The 19754-nt window shown below is 42.4% G+C and overlaps 1 long non-coding RNA gene across 1 annotated transcript; it reads left to right on the top strand.

Moving 5' to 3' along the window:
- The first annotated feature begins 5068 nt into the window (after positions 1 to 5068).
- Positions 5069 to 19546, top strand: LOC132209134 (uncharacterized). The gene is made up of 3 exons (XR_009445232.1): positions 5069 to 5607; positions 6611 to 8049; positions 17010 to 19546. It is a non-coding gene; the product is annotated as an uncharacterized LOC132209134 (long non-coding RNA).
- The last annotated feature ends 208 nt before the right edge of the window (positions 19547 to 19754 follow it).

Below are 19754 nucleotides of genomic sequence, written 5' to 3'. Positions count from 1 at the left end.
TTTTCAGGAAACTGTGAAACTGTAGACCTAGATACTGCTCTATGATCGTGCTTCTCAGAATTCTGCCATTTACTGTACACTTCCCTCCTTCACTAGACCCTCCAAAATGCATCACCTCACATTTGTTTGGATTAAATGCCACCTGCCATTTTTTCCACACAAGTCTCCAGTCAATCTATGTCCTGCTGTCTCCTCTGGCATTCCTCCTCACTACCTCACAGCTCCCATGATCTTTGTCATTCACATACTTACTAATTTGATCACCTACATTCTCCTCCAAATTTTTTTTATAATAAATATGTTAACAACAGGCCTACACAGGCCCCACACCCCACCTCTTCCTCCGTTACATTGATGACTGTATCGGCGCCGCCTCTTGCTCCCCAGAGGAGCTCGAACAGTTCATCCACTTCACCAACACCTTCTACCCCAACCTTCAGTTCACCTGGGCCACCTCCAGCACATCCCTCACCTTCCTGGACCTCTCAGTCTCCATCTCAGGCCAACCAGCTTGTAACTGATGTCCATTTCAAGCCCACCGACTCCCACAGCTACCTAGAATACACCTGCTCCCACCCACCCTCCTGCAAAAATTCCATGACCTATTCCCAATTCCTCCACCTCCGCCGCATCTGCTCCCACGATGAGGCATTCCACTCCTGCACATCCCAGATGTCCAAGTTCTTCAAGGACCGCAACTTTCCCCCCACAGTGGTAGAGAACGCCCTTGACCGCGTCTCCCGCATTTCCTGCAACACATCCCTCACACCCCGCCCCTGCCACAACCGCCCAAAGAGCATCCCCCTCGTTCTCACACACCACCCCACCAACCTCCGGATACAATGCATCATCCTCCGACACTTCCACCATCTACAATCCGACCCCACCACCCAAGACATTTTTCCATCCCCACCTTGTCTCCTTTCCGGAGAGACCACTCTCTCCGTGACTCCCTTGTTCGCTCCACACTGCCCTCCAACCCCACCACACCCGGCACCTTCCCCTGCAACCGCAGGAAATGCTACACTTGCCCCCACACCTCCTCCCTCACCCCTATCTCAGGCCCCAAGATGACTTTCCACATTAAGCAGAGGTTCACCTGCACATCTGCCAATGTGGTATACTGCATCCACTGTACCCGGTGTGGCTTCATCTACATTGGGGAAACCAAGCGGAGGCTTGGGGACCGCTTTGCAGAACACCTCCGCTCGGTTTGCAATAAACAACTGCACCTCCCAGTCGCAAACCATTTCCACTCCCCCTCCCATTCTATAGATGACATGTCCATCATGGGCCTCCTGCAGTGCCACAATGATGCCACCCGAAGGTTGCAGGAACAGCAACTCATATTCCGCTTGGGAACCCCGCAGCCCAATGGTATCAATGTGGACTTCACCAGTTTCAAAATCTCCCCTTCCCCCACTGCATCCCAAAACCAGCCCAGTTCGTTCCCTCCCTCCACTGCACCACACAACCGGCCCAGCTCTTCCCCTCCACCCACTGCATCCCAAAACCAGTCCAACCTGTCTCTGCCTCCCGAACCTGTTCTTCCTCTCACCCATCCCTTCCTCCCACCCCAAGCCGCACCTCCATCTCCTACCTACTAACCTCATTCCACCTCCTTGACCTGTCCGTCTTCCCTGGACTGACCTATCCCCTCCCTACCTCCCCACCTATACTCTCCTCTCCACCTATCTTCTTTTCTCTCCATCTTCGGTCCGCCTCCGCTTCTCTCCCTATTTATTCCAGAACCCTCACCCCATCCCCCTCTCTGATGAAGGGTCTCGGCCAGAAACGTCAGCTTTTGTGCTCCTGAGATGCTGCTTGGCCTGCTGTGTTCATCCAGCCTCACATTTTATTATCTGTTAACAACAGGGGTCTGATTCCTACTGAAAGGCACTGGTCACAGATCTGTAGCTACTTTTCATCTTCTATGACAAAGCCAGTTCTGTACCCAACTCACGATGTAACCTGGGTCACTTAGACTTCTGTATCAGCCTGCCACAAGGGACCTTGTCAAAGGCCTTGCTGAAGCTCATGTGGATAACATGCATCTTGGCTTCCTGCCACTCACAAACTGGATTGTGTTTTTTTTTTGAATAAGTGGTGAAGATGATCGATGAAGACAGTGCAGTGGATGTTGTCTGCATGTACTCTACTGAAGCATTCGACAAGCTCCCTCATGGTAGCTGGGCCCAGAAGATTATGTCATATGAGATCAATCCATGGTGAGTTGCTAAATTGGATTGGGTTAGAGGACAGAGGGTGGGTGGGGACGGTGTTTTTTGATTGGAGATCTGTGACCAGTGGTGTTCCATAAGGTTTGTCATTTTTTCAAAGATTTGGATGAAAATCTAAGCTGTCTGTTTAATAGATTTGCTAATGTTGTGAAAATTGGTGCAGGTGAGGATAGTGAGGTAGGTTGTCAAAGGACACAGCAGGATGTACATCAATCGGAAAGTTGGATGGAGAAATGGCAGATGGACTTGAATTTAGAGAAGAGTGAGGTAATGCAGTTTGTGTTTAATATCTGCAAATCCTTCTCTTCTAATGTCCTGCAAAAGGAACTTACAAGTCATTTACTGTCATTGCAGGATAGAAATTCAAAACAGACAAGTCCAGATCCTGAGGAACATTATTCTCCTCTCTTATTTCTCAAATCTGTAAATTCCTGGCTCTACCCTCCTTCCTCTTTCGACTGAAATCCACATCCAACCTCCCCATTTCTGTCCTCCGCTTCCAGTTTTCTCCCTTTCTCCGTCCTCTCCCCTCTGGATTAAATTCCTAACTCCTTTCTGCTGACTGAAAAATCAAATCAATGAGTCTGATTTGGGGTTTGAGACACTGGTGCAACCGCACCTGGAGTATTCTGTGCAGTATTGTTCTCGTGATCTAAGGAATGATAGTCTGGCTTTGTAGACACAGTGCTATGAAGGTATACCAGACTGATTCTGGGAAGGGGGTTTCTTCATTCAGAGAGGAGTGAATCTGTGGAGTTCAAATACCAAAGAAAGTGGTTGTGGCAAAATATTGAACGTTGTAAAGAAGGTTTAGATTATTGTTCAGAGGGACAAAGGGATCAAAGGGTGTTGAAAGTGAGAAGGTACTGAGTTGGTGATCAGCAATATCAGCATGAATGGCAGAACATCTCAAGGGCTAAAGTGCGATCTGTGCGTGAAGAAGGTCTGAGGCTCCGAAAGCTTGTGTTTTCAAATAAACCTGTTGGACTAATAAGCTGGTGTTGTGTGATTTCTGACCTTGTCCACCCTAGTCCAACACCAGCACTTCATGTTCTTATTTCCTAAGACTCTATATCACCATTTTTAATTTCCCTCCTAGTCATGGCTAGGCCACATTTCTCATTTCATTTTTGTGCCAGAAAGGAATGAACAACTGTTGCAGTTCCCCAATATTTTCTTTAAGTATTTTCACTTGCCTTTCCACTTCTATCCCATTAAGTAAAACTCCCCAATTTATTATGGCCAGTTTGTGTGCCATGCTATCACAGTTTCCTCTTTTTAAATTCAGGATCTTAGTCTCAGAAGCAACTCTACCACTCTCCAACTTAGAGTCACAGAGTTGTACAGCATGGAATCAGAATCTTTGGTCCAATGCGTCCAAGCTAACCGGGTATCCTAATTAATGTGGTCCCATTTCATACCATTTGGCCCATACCCCTGCAAACTCTTCCTGTTCGTGCACCCATCTAGATACCTTTTAAATGTTGTAATTGTACCAGCCCCTACCACTTCCTCTTGTAGCTCATTCCATACACGCACTACCCTTGACATGAAAAAAAAATTGCCCCTTAGGTTCCTTTTACATCTTTCTGGTATCAACTTAAAGCTACGTGCTCCAGTTTTGGACTACGAGCCTTGGAAAATGACGTTGGCTACTCACCTTATCCATGTCTCACGATTTTATAAACATTTATAAGGCCACCCCTCAGCCTCCAACATTTCAGGGAAAATAGCCCCAGCATATTCAGCCTCTCCTTATAGCCCAAACCCTCCAACTTCAGTGAAATCCTTTTAAATCTTTTCTGAACCACTTCAAGTGTCTTTACTGACAGCAACATTTCAAAAGTGGCCTAACCAATATCCTATATAGTCACAATATGACATTTCAACACACCTATACTTAATGCATTGACCAATAAGTGCAAGAATACCAAAGTCTTCCTATCTAACTTTGGCTCCACCTTAAAGGAACTCTTTGAACCTGCACCCCAAAGTCTTTGTTCAGCAATGTTCCCCAGGACCTTACCATTAAGTATCAGTTATATAAATAACACCAAAGGATGATGTGACTGCACAAGTGCAGAGATCCAGCAGGATGTTGCCTGGGCCGGAGCGATGGAGTTTTGAAGAAAAAGTAGAGAGGCTGGGTGGGGACCTAATTGAAGTGAACAAAGCTGTAGAGGGCATTGACAGCTTAGATAGGGAGAATCATTTCCCCTTAGTACAGGGATCAATAACGGAGGGGGGGGGGTGGTTGAGAACACTTTTAAAATAAGTAGTTGGAGGTTTTAAGTGGTTTTGAGGGAAAACAAATTCTTCCAAAAGGAGGTGAGTGACTATCTGAAAGTCACAGCCTAAAAGTGTCAGAGGGAGGGTTCTGGAGTACTGACCACTTACACATGAGCACTATCCCATCACCTCCTTTCCATTTACCCATTGCCATGTAGTTACAAATTTAATTTTAGATGGGTAGCACTAGAGATTTATTTCAAATAAATTTTAAAAATTATCTTATTTATAGATTCAGACTTGAAATTTTGAAAAAGTAAATATTATGTATACATTGTCTATGAATAGGAAGGGAACAGAGGGATGTAAGAGAAGACAGTTTTAATATGGAAGGGCAAAACCTGTCAGCGCATGCTTGGAGGGCTGAAGAGCCTGCTTCTGTGCTGTATTTTTTTTTGTACTGCGCCCTTTTCCATCAGCTCCATCAGAGTAAAATTTTTATTGATTGAGGGCTTTCAATGGCAGGACTTTTACCCAGCAGTCCCCGCGCTGGTAAAGGTCGCTGATTAACATTACAGGCGAGCACTGCGCAGGCGTCGTGCCGTTGCGCTCTTTGGAATGTATCCGCTGCGAGTAATGGCGATGGGGGATGATGCTCTGCTCTTTTGTCACGTTCAAAGTAAAGATTGAAAGTGCGAAGGGAGAGATGGAAACCACGGTGGCTCAGGAGGGGTTTCTAAACACCTCTGGAAGGTGATGAAAACTAAAAATGAATCTGCAGGTGCTGTATTTCCAGATACAGGCCTTTGACCAGGAAGTGGTTCCAGTTTAGTGGGCGCCATCTTATCCGGGATCCGCGCACGCGCGACCAAACGTCACATCGTGAGTGGAGTTCCAACGGTCTCAGCTGGGTCCTAGCGCCAGGCGTGTAACCGTAATTAACAATGGGGTTTTCAGCAGCTTCACCCATTCCCAGCCACAGCTGACCTATGCAGCCTCGAGTTGCCATGGGCCTTGGATACATTCAGTTGAGTGGCTGTGGCTGCAACTCCTGATACGTAGGAGAGCTGAACTTCTCGTTTTGTATCACTTCAGCCCTGATTTCTCATCTGTGGCTGCTCAACGTGGAGAAGAGTTGGTGAGTCAGGGAATTCTGGCTAAAACAGCATTCTGTAATACTTGGGTAAACCCATAGGAGTGGGACATGTATTATTACTGAGCATTCTTATTTAAGAAACTGGAACAGTCGTCAGCCCAGCGAGCTTTCTCTATCATTCTGGTAAGATCATGGCTGATCAGATTGTTACTTTAATTCTACTTTCCTGCCTGCCCTCCATGAGAAGTGTCTTCCATGCCCAGCTGTCCCTGGGCACACACTGCTGACCATTACATTTGATACCTTCCACAATGGTAACATGTCAGCATAAGGGGAGGCAATCATCTCGTGGTATTCTCACTGGCCTGTTAATCCAGAGACCCAGGTGTTGTTCTGGGGACCTGGGTTTGAATCTTGCCACGGCAGATGGTGGAAATTGATTTAAATAAATAGCTAGAATTAAGAGTCTAATGATGACCGTGAATCCATTGTCGATTGTTGGAAAAATCATCTGGCTCACTAAAGTTCTTCAGGGATGGAAATTGCCATCCTTACCTGGTCTGGCCTACATGTGACTCGAGGCCCACAACAATGTGGTTGACTCGTAACTGCCGTCTGGGCAATTAGGGATGGGCAATAAGTGTTGGCCTAGCCAGCGGTGCCCTCATCCCAGGAAGGAATATGGAGTAAAAAAAATGTCTCATTGACACTGGGAATTTCCTCATGACTTTGTTCTTTATTTTTGCTTTTATTAGTTTGAGTGGAAAGAACATTCTGTCACAGAAATATTACAGTGTGGAAGGAGACCTTTTGACCAGCCATGTCTGCACTGGCTCTTCACAATATCAATCTGACTGACTGAGAAGCTAGAATTATTTACTCTACATTGCCATCAATGGACTGATCATGATTCTGGCATTGAGGTTGTTGACTTGCTCACCGAGCTGGCTTGTTTTTGTTTTCAAGGTGAGCAAGTCAACAATCTCACCCACGACCTGAGCTACAAATCGTTGCAAAATACTGACATTCTGTATTTCTTTTACAGACGATTGGGAGAAGCTGATTTGTGAATGGCAAATGCAAAGTAAACATCACTAGTCAGGATCTGATTATCATCAGCTTTTCAATGTGGAAATAGAAATGCTTGCCTCTTCTGTCTGTTGGGGAAAACTTCATCGTGAGACACAGAAACACCCAAATGAGAATGTTACCGTGCACTGACTGTGTAAAGAGCTTTAACCAATTACGATGCCTGAATAAGCATTCCACCATTCTCAACCCAGAGAAATTACACGTTTTTTAATGTAAAAGAGGTTTCAGCAAATCATCCAACCTGGAGAGACACAAAGACACCAGCACCACGGACAAACCATGGAAATGTGAGTACTGTGGGAAGAGATTCAGTTGGCCATCCCAGCTGGAAATACATGGACGCACTCACACGGGGGACAGGCCGTTCACCTGCTCCAAGTGTGGAAGAGGATTCAGAGAGTCAACCAACCTGCTTGCTCACCAGCGGGTTCACACTAATGACAGACCTTTTAAATGTTCAGACTGTGGAAAGTGCTACAAATGTTCTGGGGACCTGATGTCCCATAAACGTGTTCACACCAATGAGAAACCTTTCAGGTGTTCTCACTGCAAGACTGGATTCAGAAAATCACCTGAACTCTGTGTACATCAGCGCACCCACACTGGGGAGAGGCCATATACCTGCTCTGCATGCAGGAAGGGATTCATTAATTCATCCAACCTGTTGAGACACCAGCGAGTTCATTCTGCGAAGAGAACTTTTAAATGTTCTGACTGTGAGGAGACTTTTAAAAGTAGCAATAACCTGCTGAGACACCAATGCACTCACACTGGAGAGAAGCCATTCACCTGCTCTGTGTGTAGGAAAGCATTTACACGATCATCGACCCTGGTCACACACCAGCGAATTCACACTGGGGAGCGACCATTCACCTGCTCCATGTGTGTAAAGAAATTCACATGTGCATCTCACCTTCTGAAACACCAACGCACTCATACAGAGGACAGGCCATTTATTTGCTCTGTTTGTGGGAAGGGATTCACTGAGTCATCCAACCTGCTGCAACATCAGCGAGTTCACAACTGACTGGGAGTCAGATTCTGACAGTATCGCTGCTGGTCATTACAGCCAGGACTGAACTAGCAAGTTGATCTTGAGGAGAGCAAGAAGTGCGTTCCAGCCATTTTCTTCCATGGCACAGAAATCCTAGCCCTTGATCAGAAAACCCTTTACAATTGTGTATAAAGTCAGAAATAACAATGATGAAAGCTGGAAATGTGCTGTCAAATCAAAATTGGTGTAGAACGATGACCTTTCCTGGCTGCAAGTTAATGGGCACATTTCTGCTTTCCGTACATTAGTAAACACAAAACTGGAACAAAACCTTCCATTGCTAATATGGCATCTCTCAGCCTTCTCTTTTCCAAGGAAAAGATCTTCAGGCTTTCCTAGTGAGTATAACCTATTCCTTCATGTGATATTTGTGGTTGAACTTTTACTTTCCTAGCCTTTGCGAATTACGACACATTCAGAAATGTTTCAGATCTGAGGGATTCAGATCGGAATATTTATATTTACATCATTCTCTCTGTGTCTGTTGGCTTAACCACTTAACCATAGGAGTTTGCTGTTAGACTGTTGTCGATCAACCAACAAGCATTCATGAGCGAAGCACATTCCACTAAAAAAGAAAACCAATTTTCCTCTTGCATCTTTTAGATCTTCCTGCTGTTTTATCCCGGTAACATTTTAAATCAAACCCATACACCTCAGTGAATAAAGTTTATATTTTTAAAAATGCGGAACTGAATGTCACTGATGCACACAGAGGAAATACAAACATAACTGCTGAGAATGAGAAGAGCTCAGCAAAACAAACACCTGGAAAGTAAGGACATCCCCAACTTGACTGTGAGCACACAGCTCATGAAAGATTAAAAATAGAACAGAATTATTGAATGAAACACCTCCCAGTACTCTGTGTACTTAACTATCTAGTGAACTCTTAATATTTGCGAACTATGCTTAGTCACTTAGAAGTGAAAAGTTTTAAAAGCTCAGTTAATTATCACTAAACAATTGAGTATTAAAACTCTAAGAAATGGGAGAATTTAAGAAATAGCGGAAAACGCCAATTATAATTTATTTTCCCATTAATTTGGAAGGATTGGGAAAGAAATTTTTTTCCAACTCCCATACCAAGTGTTCATGACACTCTTGTTTAGTTGGAGGACTGAGCATGAACAGCCGTTCCTCCAACCTTTTGGGGTGTCTGAGGAGTGGGACTGGATCTGGAGCTCCCCTATTGGCTGAAACTCTGCCTCACTTGGAAACTGTTTGTGATTTTAAACCCTGTGCGGCTGGAGCAGACATTTCAAAGCTTTGTTTACACTTTAAACCAGGCAGATTGCCTGTGATTGGCATTGACCTGAAAAATTAACCACCTAATGGCTGATGCCTATATTTTTTTGAGTTGAAACAGGTACGGCATCTGTATATGTTTTGCCTGTCAACAAATAACAGGGTCTTGTGTACTAACACACATGGATTCCAGTGCATGCAAATGGACCACACTGTGAGCTGGACTGACAACTCTAAATTGATTGTCAGTGTAATTCTTAGCAATTAGCAACTGTAATTCATAACTATGAAATACTTTGAAAATGTTGTCAAATTGCAGAATTACATCTAATGCTGTCATTTGCATTTTACAAGCATGGACTAGTTGAGTATGGTCAGTACCTTGCCATTGCAAACATTCAAAAGGAAATGCTGTTTGATACGATCAGCCAGTCTTTGGGATTATGGCAGACATGCCTAGCATCACACATATCCCATATTACACATTTATGTGATTGGCAGAACATTTTTTGGTTGGACAGCAGCATTCCAGTACTGTTGAACACCAATCCTGTAATTCTGAATGGCAGTAGCAGTTTGAATCAGCTGGTTTCATTTAATGCTCAAAAATTTAAGATACCTTGCCATTTCAGAGTAATCTGAGGTACACAGGGCACTTCTGAGTTTGGAATGTGATAGCTTCTCGTTTGTCATTTGGTGTAAGTTTGGAAAGAGATTCACTCACTCATCCAATCTGCTAAGATACCAGCCAATTCACAAGTTACTTGCGTGACAGAGATTTGCTGCTAAGCACATTTGGAGATGAACAGTGTTCATTGAGGTCTGTTTCTGATAATATTGGATAATTCTCATCCCAGTTATAGGGATTAATATCCTCAATAAAAGTCAAATCATTCAAATATGTTAAACATACAGTATGTTTAAACTGCTACTACAATTGTAGTACAATTGATTTGCTGTCAACACAAGGCCTATCTGCTCTAGTAGTGCAAGAAGTGATTGGGAAAGGTTTTCCAGTTGGTTACTTTTCAGACCTAGTCAACCCCATAGATTGACAAATACCTCCGTGTACTCAACATATGTTCAGTATTCACTGTTTATTTCAGGACAGAGTACCTCAAAGTTTAATTCAGTAAATCTTCACATCCCATATCCTGCCATGACATTATTAACGTGGGGCCAAGTTAACTCAGAAATAATGCAACAGCGGAAGAAATGCAACATTTGTACATCTCTAAACACTTAAACTCCAGTCAGATGGTTGACAGGGAGCTGTTGATATGGTCAAGATCACTGTCTTGCCTGCCGCGCTCATCATCAAGCTCTCCACTCCTGTTCACTCTCTTGTCACTGCTCAAGACAATTTGGCCAAATCAGATTGTTCCCATGACTGGGATCCCACTCCCTTTCGCTACTCATCAGACTCAGGATCATCAGATCTGTTTCTTCAACCCTCCAAAAAACCTCCGCATGGTCCCTGGTACAGGCAGTGGAAAAGATTGTGTTACACATTTTAATACACCAGGGACAACCACCCAATCCTTATATTATTTATGGACGGTAAAGTAACATTTAAACCATTAAAAGGAGCTCACCGGTGAGACCAAACAGGAAAGTCCACATGATAAAATTAAAGATCAAAGTACAGGGGATCTAGGATAACTTGATAAGTTGGATACAAAATTGGCTGACTGATGAGACAGTGGGTGATGGGAGGAGGCTGTTTGTGTGACTGGAGGCCAGTGTCCAGTGGTGTACCATTGGGATTAATGCTAGGTCCCTTGCATAATCTTAGCCCGCCTCATTTCCAAAAACCAAGTCTAGTCGTACATCCTTTCTCGCTGGACTGAAAACATATTTTGGATTAAAATCCTCATTTACAGCATTGTGGGTGTCTCCAAACCAAACGCACACAAGCTCACTGCCACCATGTCAAGGTCATTTGAGGACAGGCAGCAAAACTTAGCCCAGTTAATAAAGTGCAAATCCATGAATGAATAAAACAATGCTGTTGAACAGTTCCCTGAAAATATTTAGGAATTCTTGTCATTTACACTTATTTCCGTACTATTTGGTTCTAAGTTACATTGATTGCCATCCCAATTCACTCTCACATCATAGCTAACGATCTCACCAATGGGAATATCTTTACCCACCATCCCGTGCAGTAGTGAATGTCTCATCCTCACCTTAGCAAGTTTCTTCTTCCTTAGAATGAATTTCTGCAGTGTCTCTTGAATTATCCCAAGAAACCTGTGCCATTATGCTCCATTGGTTCCCTTTCATCAAGAATGTGTTACTTCCTGAAAGAATGACAATAAATTGTTTAAAGTTGATTTCTTACCGAACCACGGACTGCTCACCTTAAAATTTGCTTCATGCCCTGCTAAGTCATCTTTGATCATAACATCCATCACAGGGAATACGTTATAAGTTAATTGGTGCGCAGTTACCTGCATTCTATGTCTATACCCATTTGAATAAAGGATTTAAATTTCTTTGTTTCCCAATCTCTGAATCTTCCCCAAATCTAGGGAATTTTCAAATCCAAAACCAAAACCAACACATCAACTCTCTGGTCATTTCCTTTAAATTCCAGGATACTGTCCATCAGGACGCAGCGTGTCTCAGCATGTAGTTCCGACAATTCACTCAATATGTTTCTCTGGTGATTGTAATTTTCTTCAGTTCCTCCATTTCCTGATTAATTCCTGCTTATTGAATAAGTCCAATGAAAAATACCCGTTCAATTCACCTGCCATCTGTTTGTTTTCTATTAGTAATTCGTCAGACTTTTCTCCTTTAGTACAGATGCTTCCTTTATGAACTTTGTTTTAAATATGCAGGGAAACTGCTAAACTGTCTTCGTATTTTGGCTAACTTTGTCTCCTACTTTTTTTTTCTCTCCTTATTAATCTTGTAGTCATTCTTTGCCATTTTATACCTTCTGCTTTGTCTAATCTGCCACCCATACTTCAGCAATTGTATGCTTCTTCTTTGTAGTTGACATCATCTTAAATGCATTTTATAGTTACCCACAGATGATGTAATATTTCCTCCATTTTTTCCCAGTTTCCAATCCTCCAATGTCATGAATCCTTCAATATCCTGCTCCAAATCCATGTCATCCTGTCACCATATCTGTGTGATGATTACTGGAGCATACTTATTGACTTGGAACTTTTCTTTCTCACTCAAATGTATCTGATGGGTGTATACTGATGTATCCCCTTAATTATTTGCCATTGTATCTCAACCGACCTCTGAAGCTAAATTGCCACTTCACTCTAGCTCTGATTTCACACCCACATGACTGCCCTAATTTAAGTTTAAAATAATAGTCTGATACCCACTCCTGTCCCCGAAAATGGTTGTAAAATTCCATCAGATTAGGGTCACTGCTACCTCTGAGTGCCTTCACTGTGAGGTTGTTAATTAAACCTCTGTCATTGCACAACATCAAGTCCAGTACAACTGGCTCTCTGGTCAGCTTTAGAATATGCTGTTCAAAGCGACTATTTTGAGAACATTTTATGAACTCTTCATCAAGGCTACATTGGCGCATCTGATTTTTCCAGTTTAGGTGCAGTTTAAATTCCTCATTTCCCACCATGCTGGTGCTGGTGCTGGTGCTGGTGCAAGTCCCACACAGCCCTGAACCCACTTGTTCTCACCAGCCTGTGATGCACACATTCATTTCTCTAATCTGATTTGAATGTTTGGGGATGGGGGAGGTTATGAGAGCCACATGCAGTCCCAGAATTCCCTGCATCTTGTTACAGAATCGAAGGACAGAATTTGATCCCCAGTGTCTGTGCATGAGCACCACATCGTGTCCCAATCCCTCATCGTTTTCATTCACGTAATTGTCCAATTCTCTTCTAAAGGGGCTGAATGAACCTGACAATGCATTCTCCCACTTGCAATGGGAAAGGTGTTTCACCCTCCTCATATGAGAATTCCTTTGTTAGTCTCATTGAACTGGTATCCTCTGCTTCTGATTTCACCAACACAGTGAACAATGTCTCACTATCGACTCTGTTCTGATATCTCAGGATTCTGCACACACAAATCAGATCTCAAGTTAACTTCCCTTCTCCAAGGAGAAAAGCCTCATGCCACCAATAAAAGCAAAATGTTGCAGACGTTGCATAATTGGAAACAAAGAATACAGTACTACATTCTCAGGGTTTGAAATGTTAACTATTCTTCCTCACCAGATGCTACCAGACCTGCTGTGTTTGTCCGATTTCTGTTTTAGTTTAAAATTTCCAATGTTCACAGGGGTTTGTTTTATTGAAATGAAATCTCCATAGTGCTTTGATTATCTACAGTTCTTTTGTACCAGTGCACCAGTCTTCCTTCTATCCAGTTGCTGCATCCTTTATTTTCATTTCAAATTCATTGTAACTTGTGATATTTAACACCCAGTTATGGCCACCTTCTGGCCAGACTGCCTGTGATGTCACTGTCAAACCATCGAAGCTGCATTTTGCGCTTCAACTTCAGTCCATTTGTGTATCTGACTCTATGACAGTCCATAAACCTCATTCTCTCAAGTCTTAGACCTTCCCTTGTTCTTGTTTGCAAATACTACCTTTTTCACACTGTTTGAATTCTCACATTTCTTATGTGTGCCAATCATCTAAATCCTGTACCATCACTTTGGGTGTGATAACATACTGGCTGTGTGTTAGAAGGATTTCCTCATGCTGAGGAAATACTACATTCTTTTTAGTTCCAACAAGAATTGACTGAGAAAGAGAGAGAAAAGAACATCTCCAGTGACATAAAATCAGGTGAGATGAAATATCGCCATACATTCATTTCTCCACATATGTGTCTGTGTGAGATAGTAACAGTATCTGCCAGATTTGCTGCTTCACTGGTCATGAACACTTGGTGCTTATCAAAATAAGTTTATAAATTTGAAAGGCTGCTATTTGAATTATTTCATGATGGTAATTTCCCATAACTTCTCAAAATGTTTCTCTAACTTCAACTAAAGCTGAGTTTCCTGACATACGCAATGCAGAAAGCTCTACTCGTGCAGACTTTGTGAAAACCCTACTAGTTACAAAACAAAATGCGGTGGGGCCCAAGTAAGCTTGAAGATTAACAACCGGTTGGTAAGAATTCATTGGCAGTACAAGCTGGTGTACTGCACGTGTGTGTTTTGCGCATGTACACTAATGGAGGTTTCAGGGGGTATCAGTAAATGTCACCCTCAATTCATAAGCTTTAGAGATGAGCAGATAAGCATTCATTGTTGTCACTTAGAAAATTTCCTACATTGCAGACTGTTCTCCTGGGAAGCTGGTGTATACTGTCATAGCGTGCCAAAATACTTTGTAACATGGGAGTCCAAATCACTTTTAGTCATTTAATCTGTGCAACTACCTTCTTAAATGAGGTAAAGCATGTCTTGGCTCCATCCTTGTTAATTTAGATACAAAGCATAGATTCTTGGGTATATCAATTCCCTCAATGGAATCATTATTACCCTTCAGGGTATTACCTGTTTCTTACTTCTCTATTCTCACCTTTTCCTTGACAAACTCATGTTCTCCAATTCTTTATCTCTTTGGAGTTTGATTTTTAAAATCCACCTCCTTTTGCATTTCTCCTTGCTTTTCTGTCTCCATTATTCCCTGTTCACTTTGCCTTCTAATTTCATTACTCTCTATTTTTCATTTTCTATAATTTCAGGTATTTATATTTTTCTCAAAGTCCTGTCTCTTTTCATTTATAACTATATATCAGCCAATTCCAACTGTGATATCCTGCTTCAAAGTTTCCTTTCTTCCAACTCTAAATGTTGTAAAATGACTTGAAGTTTCTCATCCTCACAAGATCCTACTTGTACTTCTACCTTCAATTTATTTGCTAATTCTCTCGGTTTAGTTTTCAAAGATTTTAGATTGATCAGTGAATTATCTTTCACTTCCGGAAAACTCTTAGCCACATCTAAACCATTGTTAGGTTTTGTGCAACGAACATGCCCACTACACTCTGCTTTATGCCCTGGAACTATTCTGTAGCTGTTATTTGGACAAGAAAGACACAGATCGTTTTTAGAGCTAAGGAACTCCAAAATCCCATCAAGAGACCCCATGACCCTCCACATGTTATGATCCCAGCTGAAGTCATTGTTAGACAAGCCAGGCAGAAATCTAATAGATTAACAATGTTATCTCTCACTAAAACATAAGCATATAGTGCTGCAGATTTTGCTTTAACAATTAAATAGAAACTAACTAGCAAAAGAGATGAATATTAAAATAGAATAAAACAAACCATTTACTTATAGTACAATTTGAAAAAAATTATTTTTAAAAACACAGTAAACATATAACTACACAAATTGCAAAAACCCAGTCATAAATTAAAAAGAAACAAAATAGCTTTTGTACATTACCCAATACAGCACTCATTGAAACATAGTAACTGGGAGCAGGAATAGACCATTCAGCATTTGAGCCTGCCTTGCCATTCATTGTGATCGTGACTGATCCTCATCTCAGTACACCATTCCTGCTTTTGCCCTGCACTTCTTGACACCTTTAAAATCTAAAAAAAATCCATCTGCTTGTTGAATATGTTCAGACTTGGCTTCACAGCCTTCTACGGGAGAAAATTCTACAGGTTCACTACCCTTTCAATGAATAAGTGTTTTTCATTTCAGTCCTAAATGGCCTAGCCTGTATCCAAGAGTTATGAAGTACTCACACCAGAGCCTCTGTGTCTGCACCTTTGCAGGTTTAACACACTTTTGGCTTTAATGCTTTAATGCTAGAGCTTCTCCCTGGAGCTATTATATACTCGAGCTTAAATATGCTCAGCAGCTTTAAGGTTTAGTTACAACATGTCTGGTGTGGGGCAAACTCTAACTCCTCATTCTAAGGTTATCTAGTTCACGATATCTCCTTCACTATTTAGAGAACTGAACTGCAGGGAATTCCTATTCCAATAACCTCAGAAGTCCACTCAAAACTCAAAGTGAAAGTGAATTTGCTCAACTGTTTAAAAGAAAGTTTTGTAAATATCAAACCTTGAGGCCCCATTATTTTCCTTATCGGGTTAGAAGATAATCTAAGAAGAACAAAAAATCCGTTAGTGGTGCTCGCAAAGATATCCAATTTACAGCCAGGCCTCAAAAACCTGTTTTAAAATAAACTGCTGTGGCTACAGTAATACGAGATAATTATTAATTTCAGATGCACAGGAAACACACTGCTTACTAACCAAAATCCAAAGAAAAATTGCAATAAATGGAACTTGAGGAGATCTGTCTAATCCAAGTTCCCCACTGAGAAGGCGATAGTTTTCCTGTTGTTGAACTGTTGCAGACAAGGTGGTGAAGGTACAACCATAAGCTTTCTGATAAAGATTTATAGAATCTTCATCAGCAACAATTCAGGAACAGCAACTTATGTCCAAATCAGAATGTGACTTGAAGGGAATTTGGAGATAATGTTTACACAGACCTGCTGCTCTTGGCTTTCCAACTTGTGGAGGTGACAGTTTCCATCAAACATCACATTGAGATGCAAGTGTAGAAATCCTTCCTTGCTAACTTCCCAACTTCTCTTGTGTTGGCCAAAACCTGGTGGTAGGTTGCATTTCCTGATGGACTCTTATGTAAGTTGGTAAAATCTGGCAGCTTTCAGACTCTCCCTTTCACCTGCTGACCCCATGAAAGAGCAGCTTTATTCAGCTCAATTTCACAATCTTGCTTTGAATTTTTGTTTAAAAACCAGAAGTTGCTGGAAAGGCTCAGCAAATCTGACAACTTCTGTGAAGAAAAATCAAAGTTAACATTTCAGGTCTGGTGACCCGGATGTTCAGAGGAAGGGTCACTGGACCCAAAACATTAACTTTGATTTATCTTCACAGACGCTGCCAGACTTGCTGACCTTTCCCAGCAACTTCCAGTTTTGTTCCTGATTTACAGCATCCACAGTTCTTTCAGTTTTTATTTTGTATTTTTGTTGTTTCTCTCTCTCTCTCCCTCTCTCTCTCATTCCCTTTTTTCAATTTGTTTCAGCAGATATTGGATGGAGAATATGTACAAGTGGAAAACTCAAATATCACATCAGGATCTGACAGTGATGCTTGATTCCTGGAAACAGAAAGCACCCCATTCACAGAGTGAAGAAACTGCAGCACGTTGTGGATGTGGATGAGGCTGCAGTTGATCATCTGGATTGCAAAAACACAAGCAGAGTCACATTGGGGAGAAACCATATAAATGTAGGGACTGTGAGAATGTATTCAATTATTCATATGAGCTGGAATATCATTGACGCAGTCATCCAGCAGAGAGGTTGATCTGTTGCAGTGAATGTGGTGAAGCATTTTTTCATTCATCCACCTTGCTGATGGCCTAGCAGGTTCACACTGGAGAGAGGCCATTTAACTTTTCTGTGTGTGGGAAGAGGTACATATTTTTATTTGCAAAATTGAGACAGTGTCATTGCTGTGACTGGGATAAGAGCTTTAAATGTCCGTGTGGACTGAGGGAGAACCAGCACATTCCCATTGGATACTCCCCATTCCAAAGCTCTTACTGCAGCAAGAAATTCAGGCGATCATCCAGCCTGTCGATACATCAGTGAATTCACACTGGGGGGAGAGCTTTCACATGCTCTTGTGTGTGGGAAGGGATTCATTAATTCGTCCAAGCTGCTAGTACACCAGTATCTACGCTGGCGAGAAATCTTTCCAATGCCTAGGTTCAGGAACAATCAAAAGGAAATTGGACAAGTGCTTGAAAGAAAATAGTTTCAGGCTGATTGAAGAGGCAGCGGCGGAGAGGGTGAAGTTTGAAACCCAGTCATGTCACTGCAGACAGGTCGCCATGTCAACACTGACAAACATTCCGTTCCACATTGTTTCACACAAGTGGCTAGAATGTCAAAGTAAAATCTTAAATAATGGGGAAGGTTATTATCTGAAATGTGCAGCCAGAGAGGGTGGTAGAGGCAGATTTACTGGAGATTTACAAGAGGAGATTGCCACTGGATGAATTTCTCAGTCAGGTGGTCACCCAAATGTTACAGGAAGTAGCTGAAGGATTGACAATTGCTGATTTGAGACTCAGGCACCAGCACCACCATCAGCTTCCATCCCCCACTCCCTCAATAATAAACCCTCCAGTGCAGACTGTTAACTGGTATCAATTTCCCTCTGCATCTTACAATTGGGGCACTGTCGAATGGAGGTTAGTGCTTGTTCAGCAATTCCCTGTAACTACCGCAGTGCAAGTTCTGTTCTGCAGCCTCTGAGCTGAATGGCTTGAAAAACTTCCTGTTGCCCTGCCCTTACTTGGCCTGTTTGGGCCCACGACCTTCTGGAAAGTTGCTCAGTGGCAAAGTGTGAAAATTTTGCCCACTTGAATTGAGTTTTGTGTCCTACAGAAAGGAGACTGGAGGCGTGGTGTCATGATGCAATGATAAACAGCCTCGCTCTCCATGTCAGCAAAACAAAAGAACTAAGCATTGACTTCAGGAAGAATGGAGGAGAACACATTCCCATCTCAGCCAACAGAGCAGAAATTGAGAGTTAAGTTTCTAGGAGTGATGATAATCAACAAACTGGTCTGGACTTACCAGTTAGACATGACAGTCAAGAAGGCACAATGACGGCTCTTCTTCTGCAGGCAGCATAGGAAATTTGCCAAGGTCATAAGGACCATCACCAACTTTTACAGATGCACCATTGAAAGCATACTGCCCAGGTTCAAAATGCCCTGGTACGGCAACTGCTCTGCCCACGACTGTACAAACTGTAGAAGACGGTGTGCGCAGGCCACACCATCATGGAAGCCAACCTTCCACCCATGGACTACATGCCTACAAAGAAAGGCTACCAACATCATAAAAGACCCCTCCCACTGTGTAATGCTCTCCCACAACCTCTTCCATCAGGCAGAAGATACAGTAGCTTGAACACACACACCAGCAGGTTCAAGAACAGCTTCTTTCCAGACATTATTAGACTGATGAATGGACTATCTAACTTCAAATCATGTTAAAATGTTGATCTTGCTCTGCACATCTCCTGTGTGACGTAAGCTACACACCTCACTCTGTGCCAGCATCCTATGACCTGTATATCCTTGCTTACTATGGTTTGCCTGTAGTAGTCACAAGACAAAGTTTTACACCGTACACATGGCAGTAAATAAATAAGGTCAAATCTCGAGGTGTTCTCTCGTCTAGACAGGGCTGTCCTCACCACAGTCCTCCCTCCAGTCTGATTGCTAGGTTTCACCTCTGAGCCCTTCACTTACTGCTGTCCTGCTGCTGATCTTCACCTCAGGCATTTTCTTGCTACTAACCACCATTTCTCTAGGTGTAGTCACTGTGTGCCTCAAAGTCTGAATATCAGTTTCTGAGACCCTTGGACAGACTGGACAGGACGTAATACCATTTCAGACAAGCGCCATTGTTTACGAAAGCCCATGTGCAGAGCCATCTGATGGGCCGAATAGTCTACTCCCGTGTTGCTATGACTTGTAATTCTTTTAATGTATATTTCTTTATTCTGGTATTTTAACAAAATAAAACAGAGAAATCCTAGAAAGATACTAGAAGTCCTTGCTCACCTGGCAGATGAAATGACAATTGTATCATCGTGTCTGAGGTTAACATTCTCCTCCAGCTATTTTAATGCAGACTTTGAACAACTTATTTCAACAGGTCTGTTTTAAAAGTTAGCACCAGGCATGGTTACATTGTGATGGCAAAAGTCAATTTCAGATTAGAAATTTCAACCTGTTTACTTTCATTCT

Source organism: Stegostoma tigrinum, unplaced genomic scaffold (assembly GCF_030684315.1).
Source record: "Stegostoma tigrinum isolate sSteTig4 unplaced genomic scaffold, sSteTig4.hap1 scaffold_67, whole genome shotgun sequence".
NCBI classification, from domain to species: Eukaryota; Metazoa; Chordata; class Chondrichthyes; order Orectolobiformes; family Stegostomatidae; genus Stegostoma; species Stegostoma tigrinum.
The sequence above is the reverse complement of the archived record's forward strand: the minus strand, read 5'-3'. Positions and strand labels throughout refer to the sequence as shown.